General features: G+C 37.2%; 1 pseudogene; it reads right to left on the bottom strand.

Moving 5' to 3' along the window:
• Positions 1-355: 355 nt before the first annotated feature.
• LOC116117030 lies at positions 356-9,365 on the bottom strand (annotated as a pseudogene).
• Positions 9,366-9,698: the final 333 nt, after the last annotated feature.

The following is a 9,698-nucleotide window of genomic DNA, read 5'->3' as shown; positions in this document are numbered from 1 at the left end:
GTGTTCATCTGCATTTAATATCCATCTGAGGACCGAAAAATGGTAGCATTATGGAAGAATTACATATTATTTGTCATTTCTTTAATACATGTGATATATTGGTCATGCCATCAATTTCTTTGGTGGCTCATAGCCGACTTAGATTCAAATTGTTATGAGCAGTGATCATGTCCATCAACCTCGTTGACCCTTCTTAAGTAAAATGATCACTAAGAAGTAATACTTACGATTTATATTTTTTGGCTTTAAGCTTCAAAATGGCTTGAATCTACATGACTATCTCGCAGAAGCTTTGTGTTCCTGTTCGATATTGAGAGAGTAACAGTGAGGTTTTCAAGCATTTCTTTAACATCTGCTACCAAAAATCTCCACAGGAGAAAATTCCATCTTGAAAATGATGATAACAGATAGGGTCTCTGATCACTACAGTTCGATCCTTTATCTTTGCTATGAGTTTTGCAAAGATAAGACAGTCCCCGCATATTCTAATGTTTTTCCTGATCCTGATGATCTTACCCCTCAACAAGCTCATCAAACCGAAAATAATTGCCAGTTTTTCACTATGGTATCGAATTGAGTCTTCTTTCTGCTCTCCTTCAAGATCGTGCAAAACAAAATTTGTGTCTGGCACATATCCCACCGCTACTAATTTGTAAATTAACTGGTTGAGCTCCCTATTGATTTCAACTATCTTTAGATGTGAGCGATCTCCGAAAATGAAAGCATGAATGTGCTTATTTACTTCAATCCAACTGCACCCTGGTTCTTTCCTTACTCCCCTGTCTCTCATGGTCTTCATAACTTTTGCTGCATCGTCCCATCTTTGCAAATTTGCATAAATGTTAGATAATAGAATGTAGGTTCCTGCATCTTGGGGATCTAGATTTAGAATCGGTTTGGGAGCATATATAGCAAGATCAGTGTTCCGGTGAACCCTGCATGCACCCGGCAAAGCTCTCCATGTCACAGCATCTAGTTCATATTCCATGTCATGTATTAACTTGACTGCTTGATCGAGCTTCTCGGCCCTTCCAAGAAGATCAATTACGCAGCCATAATGCTCATTTTCTAGTTCAATCCCATAAAGCTTCTTCATAGATTGGAAATAATACAACGTATCTTTTACAAGCCCTGCATGGCTACAAGCAAATAGAACACCAAGAATTGTAATATAATTTGGTTCTAACCTTGAGGCTTTCATCAACTCTGTTGAAGGTTGATGCTGTGCTGGAAGTTAGTTGCCGAATGTATGTGAAACCTGGAAGAGTTTTTGCTCTGCATGGACTGCGTGGGAGTGCTTCTCCTTTGAGTAACTTTAGATGTATTGTAGTTTAATGTTAATCCTTTGTTTAATGGCTCAGTTTTTGTAATGAAGTAGTTAGCCTTTTATGTGGCTTAGCTGAGATTAAGGAAAAGTGGTCTGCTGGTTATTGAAACAGTAATTGAAGTATGTTATATGCAGTTTTTGTCTAATGAAAAAGAGTGTCCAGTTTTTAGTTTTCATCTCTCTTCTTCTTTGAATAACCAGCATCACAAAAACGAACATGGTATCAGAGCTTCATCAATCAACTAACGTCTAAAAGATCACCAAAAAACTCGTCCAAAATCACCATCAAACTTCACTCTTATGTAAGAAAAACCAAAGCTTTTCAAAACCTGCAACCAGCTCACGCATGGCCTCCCAATCTGCGTCTCTCTCACCTTGGTGTGCCTTGGGCATCTTTTGCTCTACAGCGTTTACAAATTCAATCTCTCTCTTTTCTTTTCTTGCTACTAGCTTTACTTGCTACTAAACTGACATAGCCAACAAACCTATTTTTTGGGTGCGATAAATCTTAGCCCATATGCAGCCAAATGCTTGTGATCTGACGCCTTATTTTCACCTTGTTGTAGTTTCTAAACCAAGCTAAAAACCTGAAAGAGATTGAATTTACGAATCCATAATTAAAGCTTATGATCTTATGTTCATCACACAAAAGAAGTCCAAGCGATGAGTTGTAATAAGCAACCAGCCAGTGCATTCCTAATTCTCTCAAGTTGTCATGATCTCAGTTTCGGCCTCGTTGTAACAGATGGGAGTTGAGGTCAATAGATGTCCCTCTGATGTATCATAAATAAGGAAGCAATCTGGTATGTGGACCTTTATGTGTTATTTGCTGAATGAAATGGTGAAGGATTTTCTTTTACAGCTACTAGTAATTGTTATATCATTTCTCATTCCAATCTGCATATAATATTCATTGATGACGAACATGGTAGCATCAGGAAACAATTACATATATTTTACATTTCTTCAGTACATGTGATTTATTGGCCACATTTCATCTTCTTCATTGGCTTATAGCCCTACCTAGATTCAAATTGGTATGAGCAGTGATCTTCCCACCATCAACCTCATCAACCCTACTTAATACGAATGATCTCTAAGAAATAATTCTTAACGATCTTTTGTTTCTTGCTTTAAGCTCTCAAATTTCTTGAAACCACATGCCTCTCTGATTAATGCAGAAGCACTTTGCGATCTGCTATACTTGGCTTTTTTTTTTTTTTCTCCAACACCTGTTCGATGCTGAATGAGTAGCAATGCACATAGATAAACGTCAAAAGAAACTATTAGGAAATTCTAACACAACATATCAAACATAGACAATATAGATAGCGGTGTAACTTCAATATTCATTCATCAGCATCCCCTAGATACACACAATATATCTAGAAATGCTTGCTAAAAAAAATAAAGAAACAAGGCCTCTTAGCATTAATAGCTGAAAAGCCATAATTACCTTAATTTAGTCGAATCAAAGACGGCACCACTTCTGTTAGCACGCTCAATTGAGAATTTCTCAACTGCAAATGGCATGAACAACAAGAAATTGATCATGTGCTGATGTGGCATTGATTTAGGCTTATGTGGTGTCAAAGTTTTTAAACTTTGGTCAAGGCAATTTGGAAGAAAGAAAGGACGCTTTGTAATTTCATTCTTTGGGATATTTGTTGTGCCTTTCATGCCACTTTCTTTTCCTCTGGATTGTTCTCTTCTTGTTACAAAGAGAGGAAGTTGTTGAGGGAAAACGTCAAGGTGGAGTCTTGGTATTCACAGGATGAGATCAACGATGGTGATGACCTCTTTTTGTAACTGATTTTTATTCTTTTTCCTCTTTGATAAATTCTGATTTATTCTATGTATTTTGTGTGGTGTGAGAGTTGTGAGACACAATGGAAGCAATCTAGGGTAGTTTACAGGGGAGTTGATACTGGGTTCGTGGTGTAAATCTGCCTCCACAACTCTGTAAATTTCTCTTCATAGTGTATATTTTCCTACTGCTCTGAAGAGTGGATTAGGTAATCAATCTGATTACCGAACCACTATAATCTGTGTGTATGCTCTTTATTGTTTATGCTCTTATTTTAGTTATATCTCTATTTGCTGTGAATGTGTTGGGTTACTCTAAAACTTAGATTTCCTTATTGAACAATCAGTTTGATCAACAGAGTGGTATCAGAGCCAAGTTAGTTCTGGAATTAGAGATTTTTCGAATTTTGGGTTTGTCTAGGGTTAGATCTAATTTTCTTTACTGTTCTTGATTTGGGTTTATTCTAGATCTTGAATTTTTGGGGTTTTCGCATCTCCTGGTGACTGAGGAGGTAGTAAACCTAGATATGTCTAAGTTTGAAATGGAGAAGTTCACAGGTGACATGATTATCGGTTGTGGAAGATGAAAATGAGGTTTTTTAGTTAGTAGGGGTTATCAGCGAGCTTAGGGGTGAGGATAACTTACCAAAGTCTTTAACTGAAAAAAGAAGAAAGACCTTTTAGATAGGCTCACAATACCTTGATTCTAGGATTAGGAGACAAAGTTTTGAGAGAGGTAAAGAAATGACCCACCAGCAGGGTTTGAAAACTAGACTTTTATACCTATGTAAGTCTTCCCCTAATAGATTAGTTTTAAAACAGAAATTCTTTGGTTTTAAGATGGATAGGGAAAGTCATTAGGTGATATATTAATGACTTTATGAATTAGTGCAAGACTTAGAAGGTCTAAGTGTTAAAGTAGAAGATGAGGACCAACTGTTATCCTCATAAACTCCCTACCCAAAATGTACTCTAACTTTGTTGATACCCTAAAATAGGGTAGGCAAAGTATTAAACTAGATAGGTTGTGGTTGTATTACTGCAAAGATGCGGAATTTAGGAAAGACGGTAAACTAGATGGTGAGGGGTTTATGTGAGAGGAAGATCTGATAAGAAATGTCATAAGAAGGAGTTTCAAGAGTAGATCAAAGTCTAAATCAAAATTTGTTAGAAAATGCTTCCACTGTCATAAGGAAGGTCACTTTAAGGGGGTTGTCCTGATAGAAAAAAATTAGGGGAAAGGATGCTAGTGGGAGTGTAGATGTAGCTTCCGATGGGTATGAGAGTTCTGATGTATTGGTCCCTTGAAAATGAAATTGATGCTGAATGGATACTTGATTCTGTTGTTCTTTCCACATGACTCCAAATAGGAGTTTTCTTTCAAACTTTAGAAAACTAGGGTCTGGAAAAGTTTTGATGGCAAGAATGCAGTTTGTAGAGTCTTAGAAATAGAGATGTAAGGCTGAATTTGCATGATGGATTTCAAAATGGCTCACAGATGTTAGATACATACCAGAGCTGAAAAGAAATTTAATTTCTCTAGGAAGTCTAGACTCAATTGGCTAAGCTATAAGGCTCAAGGTGGATTCCTTAAAGTCACTAAAGGATCCTTAGTTGTAATGAAGGGTGAGAAGAAGAATGGATTGTATGTTCTAAATGGTTCTCCATCCACGGAACAGTAGCTGTATCTTTCTCTTAGAAGTCCAATAGGACAGCTTTGTGGCATAGGAGGTTACATGTTAGTGAAAAAGGACTAGTTGAGCTGAGTAAGCAAAAGGTTCTAGGAGGGGATAAATAAGAAGCTGATTTCTGTGATCATTGCATCTATGGGAAGATGAGTAGAATTAGATTTAGTGTGGGAAAACACTGTTCTAAGCTACTTCTTTATTCCATTCTGATTGTTTGGGGCCACTAAATATCCATCTTTGGGAGATTGTAAATATTTCATTAGCATCATAGATGATTACTCTAAGTATGGATCTATTTCTTGAAAATAAGGGAGAAGCTTTGGTAAGTTTAGGGAAGGGAAAGTCATGATTAAGAACCAAACAGGAAAGAAAATTAGGAAATTAGACACTGATAATGGTTTAGAATTCATAAATGAGAGTTTGATAAACTGTGCAAGGATAGTGGAATCTTAAACATAGACAGTGATATACTCCACGACAAAATGGGTTAGCTGAGAGATGAATAGATTATTGGAGAAGGTTAGAAGCTTGTTGTCTTGTGCCAAACTTCCCACTAAGTTCTAGGCTGAAGCTACTCATACAGCAGTATTTCTGATCAATAGAATTCCTTCCTCAGCTATAGAGTTTAAAACACGCATTGAGAGATTGACTGGCTATCCAGTTGATTATGGTAGCTTGAGAGTTTTTGGTTGCAATGTTTTTGTGCAGAAAAATCTGATAAGTTACAACCTAGAGCCTTAGGTGTATTTTCATAGGGTATCCTGATGGGGTAAAGGGTATAAGTGCTGGGATGTTGCTAGAAAAAGATGCATAATCAGTAGGATGTCAATTTTATAAAGAAGAATTGAGTGGCTTGAATGAAAAGACTGATAAGATGAATTCTGAAATTATTAGGTTTGAAATGAATAGAGAAGTTTTTTCTAACAATTCTGGCAATCTGAAACCAAATATCAGCAAGGAATTCAAACTCAAAGAAGAACTGTGTTAGAGGAGAATGAAAATGATTCAGTTTATGATGAAAAACTGAATTAGAGAATTACTAGTTAGCTAGAGATAGGCAAAGGAGAGAAATTAGGTTGCCTAGGAGGTTTTCACAAGCTGACATGTTACCGTTGCATTTCAAGTTGCTGAGAAATAAAAGATGACATAAAAACTGTTAGGGAAGCTATGGAAAGCAGAGAATCTAAGCAGTGGAGGTTAGCTATGCAAGAGGAATATGAATCTTTGATGAAGAATAAGACTTGGGTTCTTATTAGAAACCTGAAGGGGTAGAGTTGTTAAGTGCAATTGGTTTTCAAAAGGAAGGAAGGAATTCCAAGGGTAGAAGCTCCTAGATTTAAAGCTAGGTGGTTGCTAAAGGCTTTACACAAGTTGAAAGGGTAGATTATACTGAAATTTTTTCACCTGTGGTAAGGCACACTACCATTAGGATTCTACTGTCTTATAGCTCAATTTGAACTTGAATTAGAGCAACTTGATGCAAAACAGCATTCTTGAATGGTGATCTAGAAAAAGATCCTAATGGGCAACCTGAAATGTTTGAAAGAGGTAAAAAAATCAGGTATGTTTGTTAAAGAAGTCTTGTATGGACTAAAACAGTCCCCTAGCAATGGTATAAAAATTTGACAATTTCATGATTCTTTGTGGTTTCAAAGAAGTAAGTTTGATAGTTGCCTTTATTTCAAATGTTTATATGATGATTGCTACTTTACTTAGCACTTTATGTTGATGACATGTGTTGGCTTGTAAAGAGGTTGCTGAATTTGCTAAGTTTAAGGTAAAATGAACAAACAATTTGAAATGAAAGATTTGGGGTAGCTAAGAAAATCTTAGGAATGAACATTGTGAAGATAGGAAAACAGGGAGGATTATTCTATCACAAAAGATATGCTAAGAAGGTATTTAGAAGATTTAATATGCTTGGTGTAAATCTATCAAACACACTGAGGCAACATATTAAATTATACTTGAATCAGTGTCCTAGTTCAGAAGATAGAGAAAGGAAATGATTGATATCCCTATGCTAATGCAATAGGAAGTCTAATGTACCTTATGGTTTGTACAAGGTTTGATTTAGCCTTTGCAGTGAGCTATGTTAGTAATTCATGAGTAATCCTGGAAAACCTCATTGAAGCAGTGAAATGGATCCTAAGGTATATTAGGGGAACAATGTCAACAGGAATTGTGTATAGTAAAGAGAAAAACATGCTGGATTTCATTGGGGGTGTGTAAATGCTGATTATGCTAGAAATCTGATAATAGGAAATCCATGACAGCTTTGTTTTCTCTTTATGGATAATCTGGTTTGTTGGAAAGCTAATTTGCAGGCTATTGTGACTCTATCAACTACAAAAGCTGAGTATGTGGTGATTATAGAAGCGGCCAAGGAAGCAATTTGGCTAAAGGGAATGCTTAGTGAGTTGGGATTTAATCAGGCTCAAGTTCCAATCAAGAGGGATAGCCAAAGTGCTATATTCCTATGCAAAAACCAAACCTTTCATGAAAGGTCCAAACACATTGATGTAGGCTGCACTTCATCAGAGATATGGCTGATCAAAAGATTATTAAGGTGGAGAAAATTCTTGGGAAAGAGAATCCAGCAAATATGTTTACCAAATTTGTTCTTGGATAACTAAGGCTCTTCAAGAGCCTGCTCTAGATTGAGTAAGAATGGAGGAAATTTCCAAGGTAGTAGGGGATGAAGAATCGTTTGTGTGCAGTGCAGTCTATAGACGTTTGTATGTTTGTGTTTCCCATTTCTACCTTTTATTTTCTTACTCCTTTGGGTTAAATGGCAGCGCAAAGTAGTAATCAGACTTTCAGGGGGTCTACAGCACCACACTGTGCTGCTAATAAACATAGTGATAGCATTCAGTTGAAGGGGAGGAACACATTTGCAATGCCAAAGAACGGCAGACCACTTTGTGTCCCCCAAAAAATCCAAGAGCCAGGGAAGTGGAAGATGAGAAGCCAAAGTCAAATAATGAGTTCAGAGAAATGTTCCTTAAGAAGTGAGCTTTATTTCTGGGGTTACATGTTACATGTTAACTAGAATAGCACAATAATTGACAAACTTCTCTTTCTTATGAAAAACGTAAGGTTTTGCCTGCATGCACCCAGCAAAGCTCTCCATGTCACAGCATCTGGTTCATATTCCATCTCATGTATTAACTTGACTGCTTGATCGATCTTCCCAGCCGTTCCAAGAAGATCAATTACGCAGCCATAATGCTCCTTTTCTAGTTCAATCCCATAAAGCTTCTTCATAGATTGGAAGTAATACAGCCCATCTTCTACAAGCCCTGCATGGCTACAAGCAAATAGAACACCAAGAATTGTAATATAATTTGGTTCTAACCCTGAGGCTTTCATCAACTCAAACAATTTCAGTGCCTTTCGGTTGTCTTGTTCTGTGCCAACCCTGCAATCATGGAGCTCCAATAAATCACATCCCTCTCTACCATCCTATCAAAAACAGACTTTGCATCTTCCAAGCTACCACACTTGCAATACATACCCAAAAGCGCATTGTTAAGTATCAAATCTTGGTCATACTTCAATACATGAACATGGACTTGAGTCCCCAATTCTAACAGCGCTAATCCAGTACACGCCCTCAAAACACTCGTTAGCGTGGCCTGATCCGCCACAAAACCAGCCCTCTTCATTCTCTTGAAAAGATTCAAAGCCTCATCACCATAACTATTCTGAGCAAACCCTCCAATGATTGAGTTCCAAACAACCAAATCTCCAGTCACCATCTCATTAAAAACACAGTGCATTCTTCAATTCACCCCATTTGGCATAAACATCAATCAAAGCACTCCTAACAAACACATCAGAATCCAAACCAACTTTAACTATTCCATAATGAAGCTACCTAAGATTGAGTAAACAAACACAAGATCTCAAAATGGAAGAGTGGGTGTACATATTTGGTCTAACACCTTCTCTGAGCATCAAAATAAAGAACTCTAACACTTTGTCATTCATCTTAGCATTACAATAAGCCCATATCATTGTTGTCCAAGAAACAACGGTTCTCTCAGGCATTTTATCGAAAAAAGTTTTAGCGTCCTCCAAGAGATTAAACTTCAAGTACATATTAATCAAAATGTTGATTAAAAACGTTTTGGGTTCATACCCTTTTGAGAAGACGTGGTTGTGAACGAGTTTGCCTTCTCGAACAGCGCCACGGGCCAAGCAACACTTGATGAGCCCAGAGTAGGTGATGGAATCAGCATGAAGGCCGTGGATTTGCATGGCATCCATAGCTTTGATGGCTCTTAGGAGGTCTCTTTGGTAGCAGAATCTGGTGAAATCATCAATCAAAGCTGATGCGTTGAGTGCTTTACTAGAAGAATCATTCGGTGTGGAAGTATAACATCTAGAAAGTGAAGTTCTTATGCATTTCAGCTTTGAAATGGCTCTCATGGCATTTCCCAGTTAAAGACCTATATTTTCTTTTCCTTTTGCTGATTATAATTGAAACTTGGAACAGCTGAACTGTCCATTTATGTTCAACAGAAAACTCAAAGTGGGTATGTATATATATGATTCTTAAATTCTTTGCCTAATGAGAAGGGGTTTTTTTTAAAGCCCCCATGTGTTTGGTTATTTTTGTGAGTGTCCGTTGTGTTTGGTTATTTTTGTGAGTGTCCGTTGGTTTTGGAAATGAGACCATAACTCCTGTATGTTTGGTCTATCTTTAGTGAGCAACCGCTGGTTTAAGATATACACCTTTAACCCCGTGTGTTTGACTTTTTTTGCAGTGACCACCTTTTGGTTTCGAAAATGTCATCAATTCAACCTAACACTTTATCAACAATTTCACTATAATTTGACCCCGATTCTGCTTCATGACCATAATGAGGTGA

Source organism: Pistacia vera, unplaced genomic scaffold (genome assembly GCF_008641045.1).
Source record: "Pistacia vera cultivar Batoury unplaced genomic scaffold, PisVer_v2 Contig796, whole genome shotgun sequence".
NCBI classification, from domain to species: domain Eukaryota; kingdom Viridiplantae; phylum Streptophyta; class Magnoliopsida; order Sapindales; family Anacardiaceae; genus Pistacia; species Pistacia vera.
The sequence above is the reverse complement of the archived record's forward strand: the minus strand, read 5'-3'. Positions and strand labels throughout refer to the sequence as shown.